Raw genomic sequence first — 13,627 nt, forward strand, 5'->3', positions numbered from 1 at the left:
GAATACGAGAGGGGAGAGCGGGAGGGCCAGAGCAGTGAGATAAGAATGATGGGATTTCACAGTTTATCCTCCAAAACCCCAGACAGAACCCGCACACTCTTCAAACGGTTTGCCCCAAAAAAAAAAAAAAAAAAAGAAAGACTACAACAGAACAGTTCAGCAACCTGGCACAACGGACAACACCTGCATCGACACGTAACACTGAGTCACCGCCACAGATGCGTCATTTCTTACTGCCTCATCTGATGGGAAGAGAACGGGGGGCAGCTGCTGGTGATCAACCTCAAACTAGTTGTCACATCTTTGCAGCTTTAGAGTCAAACTAACATTTTAATTCTCATTTATGTGCAATGAAATCTTTATGCAGCATATTTTTTTTACAACAGGATAAAACCACCTTTGAACATATCAGAGGGGAAGTGGTTGGCCGTTTCCCATCGCTCACAATGTCTGTATACACCCTATAGAAAAAGTTAGCAAAGCAGCAGCAACTGTTGCTTCAGTCGTCCATCTGCATGAATGCAGGATGTGTTCAGGCACAGCGCTGAGTGTCGGTTGTCTACAGTTTGGCAATATTCAGAACCCACTAAACAGACAACGGACTTCAAGAAACTTATTCTTCGGGTAAACTGTGAGCCTGTGGAATGGATTAATCAAAGTAGTAGTGTATCTGTTCTGTCAGACAGCTGATTTTTAAAAAGCAGCTTAAACGCCTTCTGTGTGGACAAGCTGTAAGAGAAGCACTGACAACTGTCATCAGCAACACATAACCCCATAGCCTGCAAAAAAATGATACAAGAGGATTTTTTTCCTCCTTTTCCAAGAAGCCTGTGTAGTTTTGGTTATCAGCAGTTTAAACCAACAACATTCAGCAAATGTATGAATCATAAGCCCGTTTGCATTCCACTCTGCAAGTTAGTTAGCCTTTCTTGCTAGTTTCACTTTTAATTTGAGTGTGCAGGAGTTTGTCCGGGTACTCACCATGGAAAAATGGAAAAGCAGTGATCATCCAAACTTAAACAAAGCTGGGGGTTCAGCTAGAGGTAGATTTCTGTCTGTTGTGGGTCCAGGTGATGGCCAGTGATCACACCGTAAAAATCTTGTGATCTAAGCTTTACATACATGAACAAGAAAAAGCACTCAGAGAGCGTAGCACTCCAGCAAGTCTGCTCTGTCGTTGAATGATTTCTAACGGATGAAATCTTGAAAGAATTCATGGTCCACAGCGGTCGATTTGTCGTAGGATTGCAATCATGTGATCATCAGCAGGCCGCTGACATAGCGCTCACTGTTGTCATAGTTACAGTGACACCGTGTCGTTATCTCATAATGATATGGAAATCCTTAACAAATCTGTGGATCCAGACTATAAGCTGCATCACTGCCAAAATCTGATCACCTGTTCCTTGTGGCATTTCTGACCTTCCCTGAAAATATTATCCAAATCCGTTAGTCCATTTTAGAGTAATGTTGCTAATGGACAGACAGACAAACCAACGCCGATCGTCACATAACTCCACTGTGCTCTTTAACAGACTAATTGCATCATGATTTGAACATCACAAGCAATAAAAACACACACGGTGTGAAGCAGTGTCTAACAACGTCAGTCCTTCAGCCATTTAATACACACACATCGGACCAATCAAAATGCAGTTCTCACGTGACAAAAAGGAATCACTAAACAAAACGTAGACTTCCTGTTTTTGCTGATTACAACTTTGGCAAAATAAAAGCCCATTAAAACACCAATGACACAATGATTTCTTTTAGTAAAATGCTAATTTAAGCTTGACTGTAAGCAGGCGACACCTGTCACCACTGGCTGAGATCAGTTTCTGACAGTGAATGAGAAAGTCTTTACCAGTATAGCTGTTTGCACCCACGTCTAAGAGTCCCTGTGAACCCTCTAACCCGCTGCAAACGTCCCACTGCTGAAATTCTCCACCTTAAATCAACACCATGCAAACTGTCCAAAAGTGATTAGCTTTCTTCTGCGCCCTGGGGTACAATTTTCCACACAACTGCTCAAAAGACAGAAGGGTGTTTTAATCTGAGAAATGGAGCTGTCGCTTTCTAAGAATACACCGAAAAACACAATTAGACCCACTCGACTCCCCGGCAGTGCCAAGGAGCCGGTGTGTACAGAGAGAAAGGAATAGCTGATATAAACAAAACTGGATATGGACACTGAGTTCTGGGAAACGAACAGATGCCCAGACAGGCTTTCCAGCTGTTTGACATTTGATAACTGTGAGAGACAAAGACAGAGGACAGGCAAACTTCAGCATTCAGGCTTGTAATATGCCTTATTCGAGACAAAGTGCAGCACCGAAGTTGCAGAGAGGAAAATGATTTATTGTGAAATGTCGTTGCATAAAGCTACTGTTGGATGAATCCAGATGTTGGGAGAAGTTAGAAACAGCTGAAGACAAATCCTTTTAGAGAAAGCTGAAAAACTGAGCCCACTGTAACTTAAGGTCAACACAGCAAGTGACATGCTAAATATTAGACACCGTAAACAAAAAGGGGAATTCAGTGAGGATGTGCATGGATATTATACGGCATTCCACAGTTAAATGTTATCGAGATGTTCCAATAAAAGAAGGTCCTGATCCCAGTCGGAGGCTTTGAACACTGAGTTATCTGCAGTCCGACACCTAAATGCTCATCAACTCAGTGAAATAATCAGAATTTTTGCTTCACTTTATTTTCCACAGTCCACTTTCGTCAAATACCGACGGTGCTGATTCAAAACCATAAAGTTTGTAAGCTTTAATTATAGGTTTAGGTTGCTGAAAATCTGAGGAGAGCTGCAACACTAGCAGTTTTAGGTGACACAGTAAAGTCAGGATTGAATTTTGATCCTTTTTAATGTCACCATTCATCTATGAAAAAAATGCACGGTTCGGCCCAAATTTTTTTGAGGAGCAGATCAGGAAGAAAGCACCATTAATGCAACATCAACACACAAATATAACCACGAACCGCACATATGAGACATAAAATCACGTGTAAGGAAGGAATTATGTCCCCAAATGTTTCTAGCAAATGATTATATAAAGACAGGACAAATACAGCTGCGCTTAGCTGTCAAAAAGGCCTAAAACTGAAGCTGTGAGTGCTGCCTCCAAGGTGCTGCAGAGGCCTTGTGGTTGGGATGTGGTTGTGTTGTGTGCCATGTGGCTGTAGCATCCCCAGTTCAATTTTTCAGAAAACCTCTCTGTCTCTCCGCATGTTACTGATGAAAGCAAAATGCCAAAAGCAAAATCATAAAAGGCTCCAATGTGAACCAGGACTAGCGAGCTTGCTTCCTCGAAAACATGTTTTTAATTTGAACCCAAATATCTGCCACTTCTGTTTTGCCCACACTGCCTGCTCGCCAACTCCTGTGTTCAGAAACAAAGTGAGCCCAACTTCAAACTCTAAAATCTGGGGGATAACTAAGAGCTTTCTAGGAAAAGTTCTGAATGTTCCTCAGAGGGCTCCGAGTGAAGCGAGCACAGAGGTTACGGATGTTTGCAACTCCAGTCTGGGTCAGCTGTGTCTGGATGTGCCAAATAAAATGAGTCCACATGGAGGAATGCTGCTGCCTTGTTTCCTGGCTCTGACTCACTTTGAGTAACTCTGGTCAAAATATGAGAGAGAGGCATGGCGTTATGCAACGGTTTTAAGAGAACAAAATCACTGTGCTGTTTCAAAAAAATGTTCTCTTTGAACAAAGAAGATAATAAAGGATGAAAGTACTTCAGCATGTGTGTTTGCATTCATGCAAAGAAAGCAGCATATGATGAGCCTCTCTTTCAGTTGCCTGATTCATTTCTATTAAAAGTCCATACGGCTTTCCTCCTCGTTCTTTTACATAAAGCATAACTTTGTTATTATTACATAACAAATTAGAAAACAAATAGCAAATGTTACATAACCAGTATAACTTGGGAGTTGCAACAAAATACTGTTGGTTACTTTAGTTGCACAAACTCAATTTAAGTTAACACCATAATAGCAGTAATTTTACATTAAAAAAAGAAAGGTTTTGGCTCAATATTATTCAACATTTGTTTGAAATATGACTAAAATGAAAAAGCGAAGGTACAGATTGAGACTTTGCCAATAACTTCAATTAAATAAGGACCTATATTTACAGCAGAATTAATTGTTAAGACAGTTAAACAGCTTGCTAACTACAAGCTTTATACCTATCTAATCAGATTTTAGATCACAGAACAGAAGCAATCGTGTCCTGTAATCTTATTTCTTTCTTTCTTTACTAAACACATTTGTACTATTTTATTTTAGACTTCCACTGTTTGTACAACCCTGGCAGGTGTAGTGAGAATGTTTTTAATTCCTGTTGCAGGTGTGAACTTTGAGCTTCGTCTGGTTGGGGCGTTCTCACACAGCACTGCTGCTGGAGCCTCTTACATATTATTAATAAAACAGGTCTCGTCTAGTTACACGGGACCCGAGCTCAAGACATGAATCATTCTACAGTTTGTCAGCATTTACATTTGGTTCCAAGTTCCAAAACCGCACAAGATGAATTAGTGAAAAGCAAAAGGGGAAAGCATTCTCAATGAAGAAAAACCTCCGACCCACAGGGGAATCTTTGATTTTGCAACATTCACTTGGCCACAATTGGTCGACTTTGTTCGCATGTCAGCTTATGACTTACTTTTCGGATGTATGCTGAGATGGGTCCAGCTCTACAAAAGTCAGTGAAAATGTCTGGAGCAGCTGTGAACGAGCCAGCAGTACAAAGAGAATGAAAGACGCTTCATAAATCACTGCTGGAATGCAGCCTCATTTCCTCTCCGACCCCACCTTCTCAACAGCTTCTTCCTTCAAGTCTAGGAGCTTTCTGCACCAAGCAGCTGAGACCTGACCATCACAATCGGGACACAGTTCAAAGTCTCAACAGCTTTCTCTGCAGCAAACTCGTTCACATTTCAGTCATGCACAGCAGGCACTACAAGACAGAAAGTAATGAAGGAGCTAAAGCTAATAACAGAGGAAGATCACGCATCTGTCACTGTAGAGATGATAAATGTTACTTTGACAATGAAAAATCAGTTCAAGCTTTTGCACACGTTGCTCTCAACGTTTCGCCTCCAGGCTCAGGTGGGATTTTTTAATCTTAACGCTCATCTCCCTCCTGTGTTATACATGAACTGACACTGATTTTCACAACACATCAGTGCAAGTGAATTAAAAAATCTCCAATATACAGAGAATGTAAAATGTAATGCACAAACAATCCAGACCACATCAGTCTGGTTCCTAAATATACTCATTTGAAACTACAGCACAAAAATATTACAGACACACAGTATTTTTTTTCTCAATCTTAGTGTTACAAAATTGAATGCGACACCTTGGGTTGATTTCATTTGCTTAACATCAGCATTCAGCAGGCAGATAAAGTGTAACAAAAGCGTTCCAACAAACAATAGCGTTTAAAATTTTTTTTTTTTAAAAGCAATGATCCCCGTAAACAACTGAAAAGCACGCCTTAGCTGCAAGGATTTATAAATGTGACCTTTGGCCAATTTCACACCACAGCTAAGTGCAGTAAAACTATAATTACTTTAAAAACAGCTGAACATGTGAATTAAACTCCTTTAAGATATGTACTCTTTCCTCTTTTCCTGATGGCAGCTGATTAGTCGGCTTCATGTCTAAATGAAGACAACAATGTGACGGCACAAGCGACATACTTCAAGCTGTATCAAGTGATTTGGGAAAGTCTTTTTCCACATTTAGCATCAACACTGGTCCAAAAATACAAGAAAACAAAAGACAACTTGCTGCAAAAATCCCTACACTGCAAAAACTCAAAATCTTACCAAGTCTATTTGTCTTATTTTTATTCAAAATGTCTCACCTCACTTGATTTAAGATAAATTCACTTAACAAGAGACATCTCAGCAAGGTGGAGGGACTTGTTTTAAGACATGCATTTTAAAAATCTGGTAATTCAAACTATCTTGAAATTATCTTGCTTTGAGTTGAATTTTACAAGAAAACTCAAAATAAGTTTAACCTTCCTGTCGTTCTGTGGATCAAATTGGAAAATATTTTCACTGTGAAACTTCTGATGTCCACATTTTCAACATTTTTGGGCAATTTCTGAAATTTTTTTGGTGGAAAAAATTTTTTAAAAATGTTTAAGAACATTCACAAAATAATCTACCAAAGTCCAGTGAATTTCACTGGATTTTGGTTGATTTTTTTGTGAATATTCTTAAAGAAAATATTAGAAGTTTTACTAATATATATATATATATATATATATATATAATCAGTTTAGATATTTTTTTATTTTTTTGGGAAGATTTTTACTAATTTTTTGAAAATGGCTACAGGAATTTTTTGGCCAAATTTGGGGGATTTTTTAAAATAAAAGTTTTAAGGAATTACTGGAATTTTCTCTTTGAAGGTTTTGCAAATTTGCAGAACCTATTTCAAGATAAAACTTCCTTGAAATAACTTTTTTTCTTTTTTGAGAGGGGCATTTTTCCAGTGTAAACACCTTTCTCATTCACTTTGAATTACAATTTCACATCTATTACAAACTCAAATGTTCCATAAGTGTTGTCCGGATTTTGACAAAAAACTTCACAGAAGCTGAAGTTTAATTTGTTGTTTCCAGCTGTTTGTAGGAGTCTGTCCTCTGAGTTTATTAAACCCACCATAGAAACATCCACAAAGCGAGCGAGCTGCATCTATTTCTGTACACAGAACAGCAGCAGTAGTTAAATCAGTTACCTATAATTACAAATTATCATCAACATGGAGTCGGGATGGATCAGAACCAGCAGGCTGCACTGTGTGCTCCTCTGCACGTCACACTGGTGAGCTGCCACACAGAGTCACAGGTTAAATCATTCGTTACAGATCAGCTGTCCCCAGGTTAAGTCCTCAACTCCATCACAGCTGTCGGGATTTTTCCATTTGCTTTTAGTGGAACAGTTGTCATCTTAACACACAATCATCACAAACAGACAGAATTTCCAGTGTTCAGAAAATTATAAATAATGGCAGGTTATTAATAAACATATATATATAACATCTTAATAATTTTATATCTAATAATCCTGTATCTAAATTAATGAATGGATGAATGATTTTGGCAAATGGCAAAAACACATTACTTTTCTTGACATCTACTGAGCTGCAACCTTTTTATTTTCCAGTCGTTTAGTGGAGCTGTGATTAGAGGCTGCACTGAACTTTACATGCATTAGTTTACATTTCTGGTTTTCTCTACACCCTTTCTCCTGGTCCTATATTGTGACACAGTGTTAATGCCTGAGTATCACCACACAGAAATAGTGTGTTACAGAAAAATCCACAGGCAGCCGGTCATGTTCTTGGAGAGCAGAGTAAGAGGTGTTTCATCCCAGAGGAAATCATGAGGAACCTAAATGGCAACGTGCTGCTGCCATGGAAACACTGACAAGCCAACAGGTGTCATGACATTCGAGTATAAGCAAAATAAATACTCCAGCAGAGAGGAGCCATTCATTGGCCTGACATTAGTGTGGGTTAACTACATAAATCTCCTCCAGCATTGATGTAAGGAAGAGAGTTAAAATAGTGTTTCTATTATTTTTAACAAGTTTCTGAGAAAGTGTGAACCTCTTTATCCAAAGGAGAGCCACATTCATCAGTACATTTACTTGCTACAACACAGGCAAAAACTGAGCCAATTTATACAAAAATGTACACAAAAATTACAAAGAAAAGATTAATTGTTTGTGTGCTAAAGTGAATCACAAAAAAACAGATCCTGCATAGAAATACAGAGTTGATACAGAGAGAATTGATTAGCCAAATTAAGACTTTTTTTTAACAAAAGTTGTCTTCATTTTTTTGTTGCTGCTGTCTTAAATTTGAGGATTTCAGGCTATATTTTTTTTAAAATCTCAACTGGATACCTTTGGTTCAAAACATATGATCACAGAGCTTTGGGAAACATTGTACAGGAAAAAAAAATATCCGAAAAGAAAAATTTATGATGAAAAGCATCCTTCGTTGCAGCTGCAAACAACCGTTTTCACATTTTATTTTGGTGGCATATGCAGAATCTTTAATGCCCCCAGCATGTAAGGAAGCTATTCATGTAGCTCTGTGAATTCTAATGACATTTTAAGGTGCAATCTGTGATAAAAAAAAAAAGAGAGAGAAACTAGAAAAGCAACTACACCTAAAATTCATTAGAAGATGTAAACTCCATCACAATTAAGAATTAGTAATAATTATTCAATAATAATAATTACTCATAGTATATAAAACCATATTACACCTTTACATCACACTGAATAAAATGTGTATGTGTGTAATTTTCACTGAAGCAATGACTCCAGCTCTGCAACAGGCCATAATACTTGACTGAACAAACAGCAACAAGTCGCTGAGTCCTTTCATCTTTTTAACTTCCACAGCTGCTATAAAATGCTGCGAGGCAACACGCAATTCAAATTCAAGTGTACATTTTAGCCTAGGGCTAAGCAGAACAAAAGAAACTGCAGTCAGAGAGGTACTAGAGGGAAAAAAAGGCAGTCAAAAAAATCAGCCAAAAAAAACAAATGAAAACAAGCAGCAGAAACAGCTTCCTACTAGACAGAGAAAGGGACAAACCTGTCAGTGGAGGGACTGCACAGGGGCTCTGCGAAGGCTTGCCTGTGCTTGGGTGTGGGGGGTACAAAGTGTTATCTGCAGCTCCGCAGACCTTCCTCTTTGAAGTGTTGCTGAGCCACCGGCTGAGCCAGGGACAGTGAAGGTGGCAGGCAGGCAGGCTGGAGGAAATGCAGACAAAACAACAAAGGTAAGAAAACATCTGAGGTTCAGAAAAAAAAAAAAAAACAGCAGAGAAATAAAATGTGCATGTTAACATTTATCTTGTAGCGTAAAAAAAACAAAAAACACCTCGCATGCTTTTAACAGCGATTGTGTTTGAAGCAGAGCTTAAATTTGGGGTCAGGCTGTACACGCGACATTGTTTACCCTCTGTTTTTATGTCTCGCTTAGGGCGGCCATCTTTCCTTACAGAGATTAATGGAGAAAGCATATGGTGGCCATGTGTTGGAGAACGAATGCCTGCAAGGCTGGAGGAGGGATGTACATGGGACACAAGTGGATGGAAAGGAAGGTGAATTGACAGACTGTTTTGCTTGCTCTCTCTGTTCACTGAAACTCTCCCTCAAGGATTATCCTCTCTAATAGACTTAAAGGCACTTTAACTGAGCCGCCAGCTGCCTGCGTCCCCCGGCGGGCGGAAAGCCACCCAGGTCAAGTCTGAGGAGGATATCCTACCATGACAATGCAACACATTCCTATAGTGGCTTGAATTCACGCAAAAACAAGGACATTCCAAAGTTTAAGCGCTTGTAATTATTAATAAGAGTAATTTATAGAATTAAAAGGAGACAATAAATAACTCTGAATTAATGTACATCTACACTGCTAATGGTAAATGAGATTAATGTGTAAATACATACTAGAGCTGTAATAGACAGTGAAGAGAGACAAAACAAAGAACACTTTCAAGCAAAAACATCAAACATTTCCTGGTTCTTCCCTCTTCCATTTGACAATTTGCTGCTTTTCTTTTTCTTTGAGTTCCAACCTGTTGATCAAACAAGCCACGTGGACCTTAAAAACAGAATAGTAACATGCATTTAAAGTGTTTTGTCACATTTCATACACTAAACAGTCAGAAGTTAACTGGCATTTAATATAATAGAAGTGAAAGCCTAATCCTCTGTATAAGTTTGTCAGTGTGATGAAAACCACACAGAACGTATGTTGGAGCTACAGTAAGCATGACCAGAGCAGAACAGACAGCCTCCACAACAGCTCTGAGTTGGATCAACAGTAAATAATTCATCCAGAAGGAGGAGGATGTGGGGACTGTGTGTAATCTACATCACTTTGAATTGCACAGTGTCAAGCCAATTTCTGTGCGGCGCAACACCATGAGGAAAAGAGATTTTCAGTTCATAAAAACGTACTCAGTCTTCAGACAGACTAATTACAGTGTTTAAGACTTACTTTCCACAAACTGTTATGTGGGTTTTTTTGATATGTAGACGCTGCATATTATCATGGTAAATGTCTACCATAAAGTACACGTTTCTAGGTTCCAGCGTCACATTTCACTGGCCTCATAATGTGGAAACAATATTAAAGGTCTGTGCCAAACACCTGTGTGGCAGGAAAAGACGAGGACAGGACGCTGCAGTCAATGTGCCTTTTTCGTCTTCCGTTTTTTGAATAAACTGAATTTGGAAATGAATTATTAGGACAGTGGTTCCTCATCTTTGCTCCACAGGGTGTAGAGACCTGTCAGTTTTCCTTCATGACATCTAATCAGGGACTAATTTAGACACACACAACTTGGATTTTATGTATTCTTCCGGCCTCTTTTGTGCAGATGAAATGCAGGATCATTACTAGATGGTGGCGACTCAAAACTTAAAACTTACATGTGCAGGTAGAACTACCGCAACAATTGGATAATTAAGCAAAAGTAAAAATCAAGTACTATTGTGTTTATGACAGCTGTTAATGTTTTTGATCCGTTTTCCTTTCCATCTTCACATTCACCTAGAATCCTAAAGCAATTGTTACCCTCATCTTTTTGACATTTCTACCTCTTCATACAAGGCTGTTCTACCAAAACTCGACAACAGTCCATCCACAAAACAAATCACTCATATGGAACAATCGCAAAACTTCTTCATAAAAACAAAGCAAGATAATGCTTGAGAAAACAACTGCGATACTAGCGATATGACAATCTTTTTTCTGTAATGTGTACAAGCTCATTTAACTGATAAACCACAGATCTGTCAACTAATGAACCAAGAAGAGGAAGCACTGACTTTGATGAGCTCCACAGTCCCTGAGCAGGAAGCAGCAAGAATATATTTGATACCATATTTTGTAAATATGGGAAGACGGCCATTAATCAGAGAAGTTTGGGCAGATTTTTGGATTAGCCGCGGCGAGTTGTGGAACCGGTTCAGAGAAATCCTGCAGGAGTTTGGATTGACTGCATGAAGCAAATACAAGAAAGACAAGAAGGCTCCCTGCAGCAACTTTTTAACGTCAATTTCTCAAAAGTTTAGCTCCTCGTTACCACAGCAGCAGATGACTGAGAGCGCTCTAGGTCGTGTAATGTGGAAACTGAACTCAAAACTCGAAGCAATCAACAGAGTAGAAAACTAAAAACTCTGTGAGCGCAACCGCCATAGCCTGACTAAAATCCAGGCTTAGTAAACTTGTAAAGAAGTCTGACAGGGCCCTCTCGGACTATGAGACAGTGGGAGATCTCTGACCAGGCGTGTAAGAGAAGCCTCCATTCACAAAGACAGCCGTTTCCATGCCAACAGGACCTCTGCTGGGAGAGGCCTCCTTTCAAACGGTTTTCATGCTGCACCTCTGCTGCAGTCTCAGAGAAGGACTGGTGGGCATTTGAGAGGGAATGAGTTGTGGGTGGCAGTGAAGAGATGCAATTGTGTTAAGGCGAGATGGAAAAGGTCTGAGTTGAAAGCCCCAAAGCCTTAATGCAGTCTGTGATAGGAAATTACACCAAGGCTGGACAGCTCTGTGTGCAGGGAGCTCACCAACATCCCTTTCCGATGCACACTTTGACAAATGAGAAACTGTATTTGTTGTTCATCTGCATGCATTAATGTTGCCACCAAGAATTATTTTAATTATCAACTCACTTCTCTTCAAAGTAATAATAATAAGTAGTAAATAAGAAGAGAGAGAAACACGTGAACAAGAGATTTTACTACATTGTTTATCCTGTGATAATTAACAATTTAGTGGAAATCCACGGATTAACTGTTAATAAAGAACAAGTCAGATTGCTTGGTTGTAATGTTGAATTTACAAGTACGTTGTTCCTTTGTTTGGTATTTAATTCCATGTTTTAGCCAAAAGCAGGCTTTTTTGGAAATTCTGAAATAACTTCTTTTTTTTTTTTTTTTTAATTATACAGGACTTTTCATGTTCGAGAATTTCTTTTTTTGTCCCCAAAGTGATTTAATCCACCATCACACAAAAAATCACTGGCAACACAATGATCAAAAAAAATGAAAATAAGAAGAGCAATTCAACATTTTTACCACTTCTGTTAACTAGGATTTCATTTACTGAAGCCTAACTAGAATTTTTGCTTATCAAATAATCACAAAATAAAAGAAAATGCATTTATCTAGCAAACAAGGCAACACAGACTTAATGCCTTTACTGTACAAGGACCAGTGAAGCAAAGCAGAAAACAGTTCTGAAACCAGATATAATGCGCTATTTTTTGAGCTTAAGATGTAAATTTTAGTACCGCTGGACACAGCCAGGCTGGCGATTTCCCTCTGGTTTCCAGTGTTTGTGCGATATTAAACTAACCCGCTGTCCAGCTGTAAATTCAGGATACAGACAATTGGTCACCAAACTCTCAGTCAGAAAACAAAGAAGCATATTTCCCAAAATGTCCAGCAGATTATTTCATGCATTTTGTAAAACTGCAGCTCGTCTGTGCCTACAACATCCGTGTGTTTATGTAGAACCTACACCTCTGGTTTCAGCACCGAGACACGTCTGCAATGAGAGAAAGAGCCTGGCTGTTAAATTGTGCTTGTTCAGCACCGCAAAAGGAGAAACAAAGAAAGCGTTCCTCCTCGGAGAGCACAAAGCCAGACTCTCCTCCATTCTCCCATCTGTATTTTAACATATCTTTGGCAGACTACAATACAGTCTGACACAGTATAATTCCGGACAATAATATATCTTGACTCCTTTTGTCCCCGGCTGCCACTTCCTCTTGGCCCTGCACTGTGTCACTCGCGTTCACACCACAGCCCACATCAAAGCAATATGCCTGTGAGATTTCTCCCTGTGTTCATTAAGCAGCTCAGAGCTACATGGCACAACACTGAATTATTAACATGCTCCTTGTGCCTCACAGATACAGAGCACAGGGCCATTCATAACTGCAGAGCACACCCATACTCTGCTTGCAAATCTCCACTAAACCCTCAGAGTGAATTCAAACTTAGAAAGTAAGCTACACAGGAGCTGCAGAAGTGAGGATAGCATTACAAAATCAATGACAACATTATAGGCTGAGGGGCTGGACGATGTAGGGATGAAGAAAGAGAACTCAAAGTGTTGTCTGGTAAAGAGAATGAAAACTCTATCCTATTTTTGCTGCGCCATCGACCACATTTACATAATAACCTGATTATGGATAACAGTACGAACAGGAAATAACCTCAGTGTAGACGGGTAAATTGACTTCATGCTGCAGCATCTCTGATATTTTATTCTCTATAAACTTTATAACATCACAGTTTCCCTTCGGTATTCAACCCCAAAGCCAGGATTTAGCTCCCTCCATGCTTTGTTCGGATAACTCACACAGCAGTTCAGGGATAAGACCAGAAGCCACACATTATAATGAAGTTTATTGGATTGCTCCGATGCTACTAAATTTGACAATATCTGCTCCTCTCATAGCTTCGAATCGTCTCAGGTGAGACAAAGCCGTGATGCTGCTGCAAAAGGCTAACATGCTGTTAGCGTGTCTGACATTCATGTGGACAGCAGAAGC

At 39.3% G+C, this 13,627-nt stretch overlaps 1 long non-coding RNA gene across 1 annotated transcript; it reads left to right on the forward strand.

Moving 5' to 3' along the window:
• The first annotated feature begins 8,689 nt into the window (after positions 1–8,689).
• Positions 8,690–10,300, forward strand: LOC127533153 (uncharacterized). Its single transcript, XR_007940897.1, has 2 exons — positions 8,690–8,830; positions 9,034–10,300. It is a non-coding gene; the product is annotated as an uncharacterized LOC127533153 (long non-coding RNA).
• Positions 10,301–13,627: the final 3,327 nt, after the last annotated feature.

Source organism: Acanthochromis polyacanthus, chromosome 3 (assembly GCF_021347895.1).
Source record: "Acanthochromis polyacanthus isolate Apoly-LR-REF ecotype Palm Island chromosome 3, KAUST_Apoly_ChrSc, whole genome shotgun sequence".
Lineage (NCBI taxonomy): Eukaryota > Metazoa > Chordata > Actinopteri > Pomacentridae > Acanthochromis > Acanthochromis polyacanthus.